Raw genomic sequence first — 14,422 nt, 5'->3', positions numbered from 1 at the left:
TAAGACTTTTCTCTCTGGAGTGAGTAGATTTTATACTGCCTCCCAGTCAAACAGCACATTCACTCAAATGCATTTTATTTAATTTGTATAATGCCCCTGATTTGTTTCCTGTTTGCTTAGATACATGTGAAAGCTTGCTACCTAAGACCATTTCTTTGTATAAGGAGGATTCGCTGAGAAGAAGCTAGACTTAGGACAGTAGTAGTTGATCTTGAATTGCAAAAGAGTGATAATCCTAGACTAAGGCTTCTTAAACGTTTTGCACTTGTGACCCCTTTTCATCTAAGAAATTTTTATATGACCTCAGGTATATAGGTATATAAAATAGATAATAAATCATTTACAGATAATAAATCATAATTTCACAACCCCCACATTCAATTATGAGACCCCATATGAGATTGTGATCCACAGTTTAAAAATCTGAGCTTGAGACTACCAGTATTTGAAGCACACTATATAGTTATTTTAGACCAAAGGAGTTAAATACATGACCTGATTCCATTACTAGACAAAAGGCAGAAATATTTAACAAAATAAGTAAAAATATAATAGAATACAGATAATGTTAATATGTGACTTTCTAAGTGAAAATGTATCCTGTTGGACTTCTTATATATGGTTTAGTGATCCCCTTTTGTATGAGTTTAATCACCCCTCTTCTATATTAATACTCTTTCTGGAGATAGGAGATCCAATGAATGATTACTCAGTCAAAGCTATCCTGGATTCTACCTATCCTTTCCCTTCAAAATTACTATCAATGCATCCCAGCTGTCATCCATAAGGATGGAAATTTCAGCCATCTTTTGTTGACTTGGAATGGGGCTTTCCAGATCTCAGATCATATCTTGATTTATTCATACCATATGTGGATGAACCCATATTATATTAGATAGTCCATATATCCAAATCACCTAACACACACACACACACACACACACACACACACACACAGAAAGAGAGAGAGAGAGAGAGAGAGAGAGAGAGAGAGAGAGAGATAGAAAGAAAGAGAGAGAGATACAGGGGAGGGGAGAAAGGGGAAGGGAAGAGAGAGAGACAAAGAGAAAGAGAGGAGAGAAGGAGAGATGGAGGGAGGGAGGTAGAACACAGAAAGCAATATCAAAAGTAAGGTAAAAGTATCAGGAATAGTGGAATTGATGAAGACTCCTTCAGAAGACAATATTTCAGAGGAGTCTTGAAGGAAAAAAGGAGAGGCTAGGAGACAAAGTTGACAGAGAGTATTTCAGATATGGAAAACATTCAGGTGCAATATCTTATCTAAGTAAGTAATAGCTTCTGGGCTAATGTATTTAGAATGTTTACTTTTTAAGAAAAACTTAAAATTCAGTTAGTAGGAAAAGTAACTTGAAACTTACTGTACATAACCAGATTTATGAAAACATGTAGGTAGAGTCTAGAGCCAATTGAGTTACAAATATGAAACAAATATGAAATTAATTTGCATACTTTTAGAATTTACCCAGCCAAGTTTTGCTATGATTTCATTAATGCTTGTTCAGTCTAGGAATGGAAAATGCAATCGGAATGTTTATATCAACATCTTTGCTACCTGGTGATAAAGTGGTAAAGAGTAACTTCCTTGAATGATAGAAAAAGAACATAAAATGATCTAAAATAAGTCAACTTTATAAAAAGTGTATATTTTCTAAAAAGTCATCAATTACTTTTGACTGATAATATGGTGTATGATTAGTCTAAACTTAATTATGGGGTTTCTCTAAACAATCATTAAATGTGATTTCCTCTGCCTAGGGAACTTTTGACTTAGAAATTTCCTTCATCAATACAAATTAACATTTTCTCTATAAATTTAAACCTTGATTTCTTAAGAACACCGAGAAGTTAAGTAATTTGTCCACGCTCACCCAACAAGTATATATCAGAAGCAGATCTTTAACCTTAGTCTTGTTGACTCTTCTCAAGTCACCCTAGTGACCAGAAATCTCCAAATATTTGTTTATGCTACATTGAGAATGGTACTTAAAATGTCATGATTGAAAAGTGGTGAAATATGTTATGTAGTATAGATGGATAATACAAAGAAAGAATAAAGAACAGAAAAAAGAAACACTCAATTATTTGGAAGCCCAACCTCAACATAATATATTTATCAGAACATTTTTAGATATCACAGATTTTAATGTATTCAGATTAATCATTCTTTAAATTCCTAATTTTATATATGGTTTTCATAATGATTTTGCTTTTACTCATTATGCTTATTATATTTTCAAAAATATTTTTATATATTAAAAATTATATTTTACTTATAATGGTAAATAATCATTTATTATTTTTCCAAATGAATTTTGTTATATATAAACCAATATAGAAGTAAGCAGTATGCAAATATTCATAAGATATGAAGTATAGTAGAAACAGCACAGGACTAGGAGTCAGTAGATCAGTGTTCCAGTACGACTGATGTAACTAGCTGTGTGATCAGGGTCTAAATATAACTCAAATATTAACTAGGTGTTTTAACCTAGGCAAGTCACTCAATCTTTATCAGCCTCAGTCTCTTTATTTGTAAAATGGGGAAAATACCAATTACCTTGCAGAATATTAAGGAAGAATATTAAAGGGAGTATTCTAAATCGGGCCATTTAACTCAACCCAACGTTATTTCATTTATCCAACAGATGACCTCTAAGGTCCTTCTTTATACATGCAAAATTTTAATGGTATGGGAGAACTAAGGAACTAGAGAAAGGAGGATATTGGTACTCCAACAAAATTAGTAAGTGCTTTTCCTAAAGTAGCTATACTTATCTAGTCCCAGGAATATTTCTGTTAATCGATTTAATACTCATTTGTTAAATTATAACTATGAGCAAGGCCCTGTGTCTTTAAGGATAATTTACCTGGAGTCCCTGTCTCACAAGGTTGTGAGGTTCAAAAGAGATGACATATAGAAAGTAGTTGGGGAAACTCCAAAACATGACATAAATTCCAATCATTATTTATTATTAGTTTCTCACATATCACTTCTATCCTCCATTGCTTTTTTGCTCCTATTCTGTTAGAAATGCAGTGAATGATAGGAGACATATCATACCGCTTTTGAAGGTTGCTGAGCCCTGGGGCAGTGAGTCTGATTCATGATTTCTACCCTGAGAAAAGCTAGGATGCCAGAGATTAAAAAGTGGCTGAGGACATAGAGAAAATATCAGGGTTCTGGGACAATAAAGACAAGATAGGGACCATTGGATGGTTTCCAGACAACAGGCAGCAGTCACAGAGCATGCAGACACTGGAGGACAAGGCAAACAGAAATCTATAAATAGGCTGGCAGGCAGGATCCTAGAATGCTGGAATGAGAGGGAGGGTGTTAGAAGTGTCTGTGCCTATCAGAGATTCATAAACATCAGGAGTTGGATAACTGAAACATGCTATTAACAGGGGGCAAGATGAAGCAGTAAGTCAGGTACCTGGAAAAACAAACATGTAGTGGATCAAGGTCAAGTAGACAAGACAGTGGAGCCATCAGAGGTGAGAATGAAGCAGATGGTGAGAAAGCCAAGCAAATAATACAGGGACTACGGAAAACACAGTTACCAGTAGCCAGGGTGAAGCAGTGGGTCAGGAATCTGGACAGACAGACAAGCAGACAGCAAAGTCAATACTAGGCATCAGCAAGCAGAAGACTGTGAGGTCTTGACGGTGATAATGACATCTAGACCAGCCAGGAGTTTCTTATATGCTTCTTGTAAGGACAGGAACCAATCCCAGGACAGGGAGAGCAGGTAGGTTGAACGCACCTGGCTAGAAAGGGAGAGGGAAAGGGCAGCCATTGGAGGTAGAAGCTAACAATGACAAACCCCACCGGGGCTCAGCACTTTTAAAGGGACCTGATGGCTACAAAATAAGAAAATATAACTATCGTTGAGCACAAAAACAAATACACAAATATTATGTGTAGAACTCAGTACTAGAAAAACTGGGTAAGATAAAGCATGGATATAAAATCCAGTCTCTGCCCTTATGGAGTTTCCAGTTCAACAACATATGACACCAATATAAATGGCTGCAATACCCAGTTTTCTATGTCAAATGCATTAAAATGAGTTCCAGAAAATTGATGTTAAACATATCTCCCTTAATTATTACATATATGAGATGTTGCATGCACTGTCAGATATGATTTCTGTGATGATTGGTTTTGCTTATGATTTTTTATGATAAAAGAATGCAGCATGGTAGGTGGGAGCCTCCCACATGTATCAAGACATGTTTATAGTATAAAAAGCAAAAAATGGCATTATAAAGCCTAATAATTATTGAATATCTGTTTTCAAAACACTAAACATTAAGAATAACAAAGTACTGTCCCAAGTTCTTCTATTCTTAAGCTTCCCATATAAATCCCTGCCCCCATGTCTCAGCAGAGTATCTTATTTCATGCTTAAATGAAAAAAAAGGTCATTATCCATGAAATCCCTTTTCTCTATTATTCTATATCTCTAAACTCTGATATTGTCCCTCATTTTGTATTCCTTCTCCTAGTATATGAAGACTGCATGAAGGGTAAATACTCTCTTTTACCTTTGAACCTATGATCCACCTTTCTTTAAGAATTTAGTAATCAATCATTCTCCTTTTCTTTCTAACCTCCTCTCTCCCTAAATATCCTCTCTTTCTTTTACTTCTCCCTCTCACTTCCCCTAAGTTTCCATTGGCTCTCTTATGGATAATCATAAATATGCAAACATCTTCTTATTAAAAACAAAACAAAATCCTTTCACTTGAACCTCCCCCCAAACTCCCAACTACTTCTCTAACTCTCCTTTTCATAGTCAAACTCCTAGAAAAACACTTGGTCTATAATCAATATTTAGAACTTCTTTCTCACACTCCTCAACGACTTCTTTACCTTTCAACATCAATTGTACAGTCTGGCTTCAAACTTCCATCATTCAATTGAAATCTCTGTCCCCAAAGCAAATAATGATTTCTTAACTGTGAGATCAAAGGTTCTTTTTCTGTGATCTTCTATTTCTTGACTTCTTTGTAGCATGTGATTACAGACTACCTTCTTCTCCTTGATATTTTTGTGACTATCTATTGATTACCCTTCTATCATTCTCAGTCTCAGTCTGATAATCCATGCACTATCCCCATAAATATGAATGTACAAGACTCTCTCCTTGGCTCTATTCTCTTTTTTTCCAACAGCCCTTTATAAGGTGATCTAGTTAACTCTCATAGATTCAACTATCAATCTCTCTTCAGATTACTGCCAGATTTAGATATCCATTCCTAGTTTCTGAGTTCTAGTCTCCTATTGCTATCTATGGGATACTTTTCAATTGTTTCACCTACATCTCATGTCCAAAACAAAATTCATAATTGATTCTCCTTGAAATAAATATCTCTCTCCTTAATTTTTTATCTCTTTCAAGAGAATTCTTATAGTCAGCCCTGGTCTGCATCTTCAAAGTCATCCTCAACTATTTCCTCTCACCATTCATATCTAATTCGTTGTCATATTTTATCAATTCTCTCTCCATACATATCTTTCATCTTTCCCGTTTTTTCTCCATTCAAAAGCTGACATTCTGGTTCAGGGCCCTATGGCCCATCCCTGGATTATAGCAACAGCTTCCTAATTGGTTTCCCTGCTTTTATTCTCTCCCCTCTCTAAATCATCTTCCATACACCTGCTAAAGTGATATTCTTAAAACTCACAGCACTGCCTTATTCCAGAAGCACAATAGGCTTCCATTTATTTTTAGGATAAAATACAAACCTCTTTGTTTAACAATTAAAGATTTTCAAGATCTGATGCTATGCTGTTTTTCCAGGCTTAGTGCACATTATTATCTTTCTAGTACTGTATATTGCAACCAACTAGCATGGTTGCTAGTCCTTGTTCATTACATTCAATCTTCTATTTCTTCTTTCTTTTTGCCTCCTGACTCCATGTATTCTATGATCACCGTCATCTCACAGAATATGTTTCTTCTTTTCTCTAATCAAGTGTGTGTATGTGTGTATATATATATATATATATACACATATATAACATATACACCAGTCTCAGGAATAGTTTCAAACATGCTTTTAATGTTTTATACTTTGGAGCATAAATGTCAATATTTTCTTAAGCCAGCTTTATCAAAGTAAGAAATAGTCCATGTGGCACTGGGATTTAACCCACCAAATTGTTTGGTTGGACAGGTCTCCTTCTGTGCATGTAGAACTACACAGTACATTAAATAAAAGAGATTTTTTTTCAAAGACAAATTAACAAAGCACTCTACTATATTAAAAGGAATATATTATGTTGGGTTTCTTAAGTGTATTGTGATCTTGTTTGCACTCAATAAAATAAGGTTCTGGAATACTAATATGGAATACTAAAATATTGGATACTAATCTCTATGTTAGTAGTGGAAACATGGAGATGATAAAAAAAATCATGAATATGCTTAAATGCCTCATTCTTAATGATAATTTTACATTGCTTATTACCTTTAGTTGTATGAAAGTGTTTCCATCAAGTTATCACAGTTTATTCCAGAATATCGCAATAAGTATCTTTTCATAGATAATAAAGTTAAAATTACTTATAATATAAAAGAAACATAAACAACAAACAGTTTTTATCAGTTTTTGCTTCTGAAATAAGAGTATTTTCTTGGAAAAAGCATCTACAATGGTAGGAAATTACAATTAAAATGTCCTTTCTTATATTATGCCCAAGTACCACATAGTTTCATGTTTGTTTTATACACATCACTACCACTGACTGTCATGCCTAGAATGTTCTTCGTCCTTACCTCCTGTCTTCCTTCAAGCCTCAACTCAAATCTCAAATACTAAAAGAAGATTTTTCCTGGTTCTCCAGATCCTTCAGATGATATTGATCTTCCTCTAAAATTGCTTTTCATTTGCATAATATACACTTTGTATATGCAAGGTTGTTTGCAAACCACCCATCTTCCCTAAAATGTGAGCTTATTAAGGGAAGGGAAAGAGAGAGAGAGAGAGAGAGAGAGAGAGAGAGAGAGAGAGAGAGAGAGAGAGAGAGAGAAGAAGAAGAAGAAAGAAGAAGGAAGAAGAAGAAGGAAGAAGAAGAAGGAAGAAGAAGGAAGAAGAAGAAGGAAGAAGAAGAAGGAAGAAGAAGAGAGGAAGAGGAAGAGGAAGAGGAAGAGGAAGAGGAAGAGGAAGAGGAAGAAGAAGAAGAAGAAGAAGAAGAAGAAGAAGGAGGAGGAGGAGGAGGAGGAGGAGGAGGAGGAGGAGGAGGAGGAGGAGAGAGAGAGAGGGGAGGGGAGTTAGTTTTCAGGTGTTCAGTTTGACAGTCTGAGTTTTTGTGAACCTATGGGCCATACTGTTTAAAAGGTTTTCTTGTCAAAGAAACTGAAATGATTTGCCATTTTCTTCTCCAATTTGTCTCCATTTGACAGAGGAAAAACTAAAGCAAATAAAGGTTAAATGATTTGCCCAGAGTTACACATCAGTAAGGATCTGAGGCTGGATTTGATCTTAGATTGCACTGAGTCATACAGCCAGTCAGGTGTCTGAGGTTGTATCTGAACTCAGATCTTCTTGACTTCAAATTCACTATGTTATAAGAGTCTCAGATAGATACATATATATATATATATGTATATTTTATCTGTTATTATATATGTTATGGTTAGGTTTCTAGATATCTGTTATTATATATGTATATTATACATACATATTATACATCTGTTATTATATATGTATATTATACATACATATTATACATATATCTGTTATTATATATGTATATTATACATACATATTATACATATACATGTACATTATACACATACATATATTATACATATATGTATATTATACATACATAATATACATATACATGTATGTTTTTTCTATTTGGGGGACATAATTGTTAGCATCTATTTTCTAATATAAATCCTATTCATATTAGAGTACCTGCATTTCAGAAACATTAATTGAATTCTATTAAATGTGTATTAAGAGCCTGCTTTTGCAAAATACTGGATAAGTTTGCTATTACATCCAAGATAAAATATAAACTACTCTGTCAAGTCTTCTTATACTTTATTCCTCTGTTCTTCACTGTGCCATAATATCTGCCTTCTTGCTGTTCTTAGAATATGACAATCCATCTCCTGATACCATGTCTTTGCATTCATGATCACTCCATCAAGAATGTTTTCTTTACTTATTTTGATCTCTTGCTTTCTTCAAGATAACTCAAATATGAATGTCTACTTTTCTTGGTTCCCTTGCTTTTCTATTGCCTGCTCTCTAAGACTATTTCTTACTCTTTATATATCTTATACATGGATTTGCAAGTTGCCTTCTCCCAGAGCTCCTTGGAAGAAGGGATTGTATTTTTGATTTTTATTTTATCATGACCCTTAACACACTTACTGGCACATAGTAAAAACTGTGCTAGATTAAAAAAAACACATTTTGACTAAATAGCAGATTCTGTACCTCTTCTAATTTTCTACATATCTGACAAATTAATTTTTGAAAATCCTTTCTAGTCATATAGTAAAAATAATTTAGTAAAAGCAAAAATACTCCACCTCACTTCTCCAAAAACACCAGTATGTCACATAATCTGCAATATAAATAAAACAAAACAAAAACTCCACAATCTATAAGTATTTTCTTTCTTTCTTTCTTTTTTTATAAAGAAAAAAAGGAACAAGCCAAGTTCATGAGAGGTTGAAATTAATAGAAATCTTCCCTCAATGATTAGAGAGCAGAAATAAATTTTCCCCCAAATTTTTCCTATTTCTACATTTGTCACAAAGTAGCATTTTAGGTGACTGAGTTCTAAAATGTGATGATAAGGCCATTTTTAGCCACTAATTTGTTATCAACTCACGGTTATTGCCTTATTTTAGCTTTGGGAAATTAATGGACTTTTTACATTTTTCCACTTTTCTCACAAGATTATTTAGTGGGAAACACAAGCCAGCTGTAGCCCAACTTCAAGTTCACAATGGTAATTTCCACCGTTACAACTGAGCATCTAAAAATGACAGATAAATTCCACTGCATCCTGTATGTCCTACCTGGGCACAAGGACATAGATCTTATTTTTATAGGTTTACTATAAACTTTCAAACCTGTTGATGCAAACCATAAAAGTAAATATTCCTTCCAATTGGTAGGGGTCATGAAATTTTGGCAGACAATTTTAGAAATGCTTTATAAAAATGCATTTGCAAAGATAACCTACTTCTATTTCCATAATATAATGAGTGAGGCATACACAATATAAAATTTTCTGGTTTTTTTTTTTACTTATATCTAAAGATAAATAAATTGTATCAATTTGAGTAAATTGATAGTATAATGATAAAATTATATTTAAAACAATATTTCATCTGTCATTATATAGCATTTATGTATATTCAAATGCTTATCTGGAAAAAATTATTTACATGAATGAAACATTTAAAGAATTCATTATAAATACATCAACAACTATTGCTATCTGCATGTGATTCTGTTTATGCATATTTAATATAATTTATCCTTTTTTAATGTGATTTAGGAAATTTGATCTCTTACAAATACTATAAAATGAGTATATTGGGATTTTCCTATGTTTATATATTCTGAGTATGACAATGCTTTTTGTCCAGTCCCAATGACATTTATAATTTTCCCAGTGCTTCCTTAACACTGTAAGAAGATATAATTATTAAATTTAATCCCTGTTCTAGATAAAGTCATATGCTACATTCATTTGCTGATATAAAACGAACATATGCAACAAACCAAGAACATTTACAAAATAAAATGAGTGAAAATTAATACAGTGTAAATTAATAGTGATAAAATGAACTTATTAATAATTATCATCTGTATACTACTTTAAAGTTTGCAAAGTACTTTATATGGAGAAACTAAGGCACTCAGAGGTTAAGTGATTTAGCCAGGATCACACATTTGGCATAAGTCTGAGAGTGGATTTGAACTAGGTCTTCCCGACTCAAATCCAGCTCTGTATCCACTCTGTCACTTAGTTGCATACATAATTCCATAGTTATTGTTTAATAAAGCATGAATTTGGGGGAGAGTATGATATACATTAATTGAAAGAATACTTATACCAAGGAAATAAAAAAAAAACACTTTAGAAAAACAAAAGCTACCCATATTGGGTCATATTCCCACCTTTGATCTGTGAAACTGCAATGATGAAAAGGACTATTAGAAACAAAACTTTTTGACATCATCTTTTCTACTTTACAACTCCTCCCCTGCCCCAAGGCCTCTATCTTCCTCATATTTATTGCTTACGCTCTTCTATAAAACTGCCATTTTTGGTATTCTTTTTAAGTCCAAACTTTATATGTGTTTAGGACAACTCTTCCACAAATATTTTACAATATCTTATATTTTTTGTGTATAATGGTTTCTTATGGAATGGTTTTTTATTTTCAGTAATTTTATTATGCTTCAAAATTAATTATATTCTAATTTCATACCATTTTACAGTTTTCCTAGTATTCATATGTACTTCATGCTAAAGAAAGAAGGTAACCTGCAATATTAAAATTGTTCAAGATAGCCTAATATCTTATATTAAAAATGAAGTAAATCCAAGCCTCTTCCTATATAGTCTTAGATTCTATGCATATGTTAACCTAATTAAAAGATATATCTCTTTATAAAATTTTCACACAACTGTATTCCTGATCAACTTCTTTATGAGATGTACCTACTTCAATGCAATGTGATAATGCTTAATACCATTTGACTAGCTGACCCTTTGTAAATTAAAGGGTTATTGATCCAGATTTTTTTTCAGGAATAAACTGCCTAGAAATAAAGTAGGTACTAATGAAAGATGTATTAACTTTCCCAAGTCACTTGGTTGCCAATAGCACATAGCAGTTGTAATTTCCTAAATGACATCCTAGAGGCCATACAAAATTAATGCAGCTTCCTAAAGTGCCTAATTAATACCCAGGAGTCACTTAAGCACTGGGAAAAATATGGCTTATACAGAACCATTATTTATAAGGGAAGTTCCCAACTTATGAATGGATTGTGTCCCAAAAGTTCATTGCTAAATGGCTTGTTTCAAACATTGAAAGCACCTACCCACACAAAGGACATGATCAAAGCCAAGTAGTTTTCTTGACTGATAATTCTACAATGTACCTGAGATGCTATATAATTTCAGCATGGGGGACGGGGTGGGGGGGAGAGGAAACCAACCAACCAAAATCATAATAAGATAATGACCTAATCCTATTAGAAAATTAAAATAAAAATATTTAAGATATGATTTTATTTATATTGAGTGTAATTATTTTATTATACAAAGATATTCTCCTTTTCAGAAAATTGCTTTCTGCTCGAGATAACATCTCTTGGCATCTGTTCACTCTTCCCCTTTGTTCCTATTGCTTTTTTCCCATATTTGAAACCTCTGTCTAGACTGTCTTGCCTCCAAAATGTGGTGTTTTAGCTACACCTTCACCAGACACTCACTTAGCATTATGACCACATAAAAATTGCTTAAACTTTCAAAGCCTCAGTTACTTTTATCCATAAAATGGGGATCTAAGGTCTTCAGTTAGAAAGGACTTTAAAGGCCATCTAGATCAATCCCAGATTTTACATATAATACATATCTATAGTATCTGCCTCATAAATTTTTTGTGAAGCTTACTTGAGATCATATATGCAAAATGCTTCACAAACTTTAAAAAAATGTAAATCTCCCTACTACTCTCTCATCCTTTTCAGACTACCTCAAACAGAATTAAGAGTTCAGAATTATAAGACATCATCCACTGTAACTGCCTTTAGGAGAAGAGGAAAGTATAATACTTAAATGCCTGTCCCAGTTAAATTTCAATCTTCTCCTCTGTCCCTTCCCTCTCTCTTTGAAAAAAAGAAAGAACAGAAGGCAGCCAGGAGGGCTGGCTCAGCAAATGCACCAAATCAGTTTCCTAGCTAACCTAGATTGTATGCTCCATTGATAGCAGGGACTGTGTCTTATTTATATTTGTGTCCTTGTTAGGGAATTGGGTGTCCAGGGCATAAAAAACTATTAAGAAATGTTTACAGAATTTATTGGAGGGGTTCAAGGGGAACTAAAGGGAATCTCAAATGATACAGATCTCTCTATCTAAAGGATAAAATAGGAGAGGGAAGTAGACAGAAGGATTATGAGGAAAATGAGAAAAATCTATCCCTATCAGTCCTTTTTTGGGGGTGTGCAGTTTTGCATGATTCTGGTGTTTCTATTTCAACATCTAATTATATAGAATTATCCTTTAAAGGAAAGACACAACATAGGCCCCATTTATAAATAAATGATCACAACTGACACGGACATAAGGGTTTGAAGTTATTATAGGTATTAGCATCTCTTTTTACAGCTGAAAGGAGATACTTGGAGGTTAAGGGAATTTCCCACAAGCACACAATTAGGAAATCATGAGGTGGAATTTGAACTCAGATGTTCCAGTCTAACAATGTGTGTTGGAAAAATAAAATATGCCAATAAAGAGAAGAGAAACAACTTAAGCATCTATAATTAATGCTCATAGTTAAATAATATACACTAAGCCATTATTAAAGTTTCAAATAATGAAGATAGTGATTTTGTCATTATTTCTAATGTCTTTAAACTTTTGATAAATTTGGAATGCTATTATGTTTTTTTTTACCAGTGCTCAAAGCATCAATTATTTTTTTAAAATTATATTTTTAAAATTCCAATTTAAATCATTCTTCTTATCACATTAAAATGTTTGCTGCTAAATGACTTCTACTCATACAACCATAAAGTAACTGGGGGAACATTTAAATAGTCTAGCTAAAGCAATCATGAAGCACAAAAAACCACTAGAGAAAAATATTAATTTTAAGTCTTCAATTTACTATAATTCATTTCTTTTGAAGAAAAAAAAAATCATAATTTTTACATACCCTCTTCCTCTTCCACTTAGAACTTCTTTGGCTAGAGGGAGAATCTTCAAGAACTCATTATCTTTGCCCCTCCACCTTCCCTCCCTTTTATTACTGTAGAGAGGTAACACTATTGTCCCTCAGGCTCACAACTTGGTGCCATACTCAACTCCTTACTATCTCTCATCCTCAACCTCATCCCCATCCCATGGTCTAATCTTTTGCCAAGGCCTGCTGAATTCACCTTAGCAATCTTCTCTACCCTGCCACCACTTTGAGGTAAGCTCATTGCTGACAAGCTATTGATAAGTTCACCTGTCTGAAGTATTCCCACATCCTACTTAATAAACTCCAGTGGCTTTTGATTGCCTCAACAATGATACTGGCCTCCCAGCTGTTGAACAAAGCAGACATGTTCTCTGTCAGCTCTAGGAAAATTCTCTGTTCCTCATGCCTGTAAACCTTCCTCATCTCTGCCTACTGACTTCCCTGGCTTTCTTTAAGTTCTATCTAAAATTCCATTCTCTATAGAAATCCTGAATATAATTTTTTTGCACATAGTTATTTGCTTGTTCAGTCCATTAGAATGAGTTCACTTTGGGAAAACAACAAGCAAAAAACTAAATGCAAGCTAGTAATATTAAGGATAAACAGGAAATAGCTAATGAAGAAAAAGCACTATAATTAAGAGGGAGTAAAAAGAGGCTTCCTGTAGAACATGTGTATGTATACAAACATATATGTGTACTTTTACACACATGTATATGTATCTTTAAAGGTATTATAGATGACATATGACAAAGCATTTCCATTCTTGTGTTTCTGTATACTACCACACTAAAAATAGACATGTGAACAACTTGAAAACTTGCAGGTAGATTTTAAAACTATTTTTTCATAACCAATAGCCAACCCTCCCCCCCCTTTGTGGCTTGATAAATTAGATAATGTAAATTAATGATATTTGAGTTGGCTTACTGAGGATATTTTCTCTTCAATCAAAATCATAACATCTATCCATAGTTTTCTGTCCCTTATATATTTATAAATGGCTTGTTTCCTAAGCCATGCAACAGTAACTTATGAACATCTTTCACTGCATATTCAAATACTACTATTATTTTACTGTGCAACCTAGCATGGCTATTTACTTTGTTTTGTTCCCTAGCATTTTAAAATTACTGACCTGGCATGAAGTAGAAGAAGCACTTTATTAAGAAACACATAATTTTCAAGTAAATACTAAATTGATCATCTATCCCAATGACATGAGAAATCATGCTGACAAAGGACTCATCTTTCAAATCAAATGTAAATATAAGACCATGATCACATTTTGTCCCAAATATCACACTGATAATGTACAATAAATGTTTATGTACTTAATGCTGGATAAAGTAAGTACATTTTTAGTTCAATAATAAAATGTCTTTTTAGGCCCTTACTCTTTAAAGTCTCCATTATATTTTTTAGAAATACCTAA

At 33.3% G+C, this 14,422-nt stretch overlaps 1 protein-coding gene across 5 annotated transcripts in view; it reads right to left on the bottom strand.

Annotated features, from left to right (window-relative positions):
• The window catches only part of EPHA7 (EPH receptor A7), a 208,271-nt gene that overhangs the window by 44,169 nt on the left and 149,680 nt on the right, over positions 1-14,422 (bottom strand). The window lies entirely within an intron of this gene.

Source organism: Sarcophilus harrisii, chromosome 4 (genome assembly GCF_902635505.1).
Source record: "Sarcophilus harrisii chromosome 4, mSarHar1.11, whole genome shotgun sequence".
In the NCBI taxonomy this organism is placed as follows: domain Eukaryota; kingdom Metazoa; phylum Chordata; class Mammalia; order Dasyuromorphia; family Dasyuridae; genus Sarcophilus; species Sarcophilus harrisii.
This window is presented reverse-complemented; position numbering and strand designations above follow the sequence as displayed.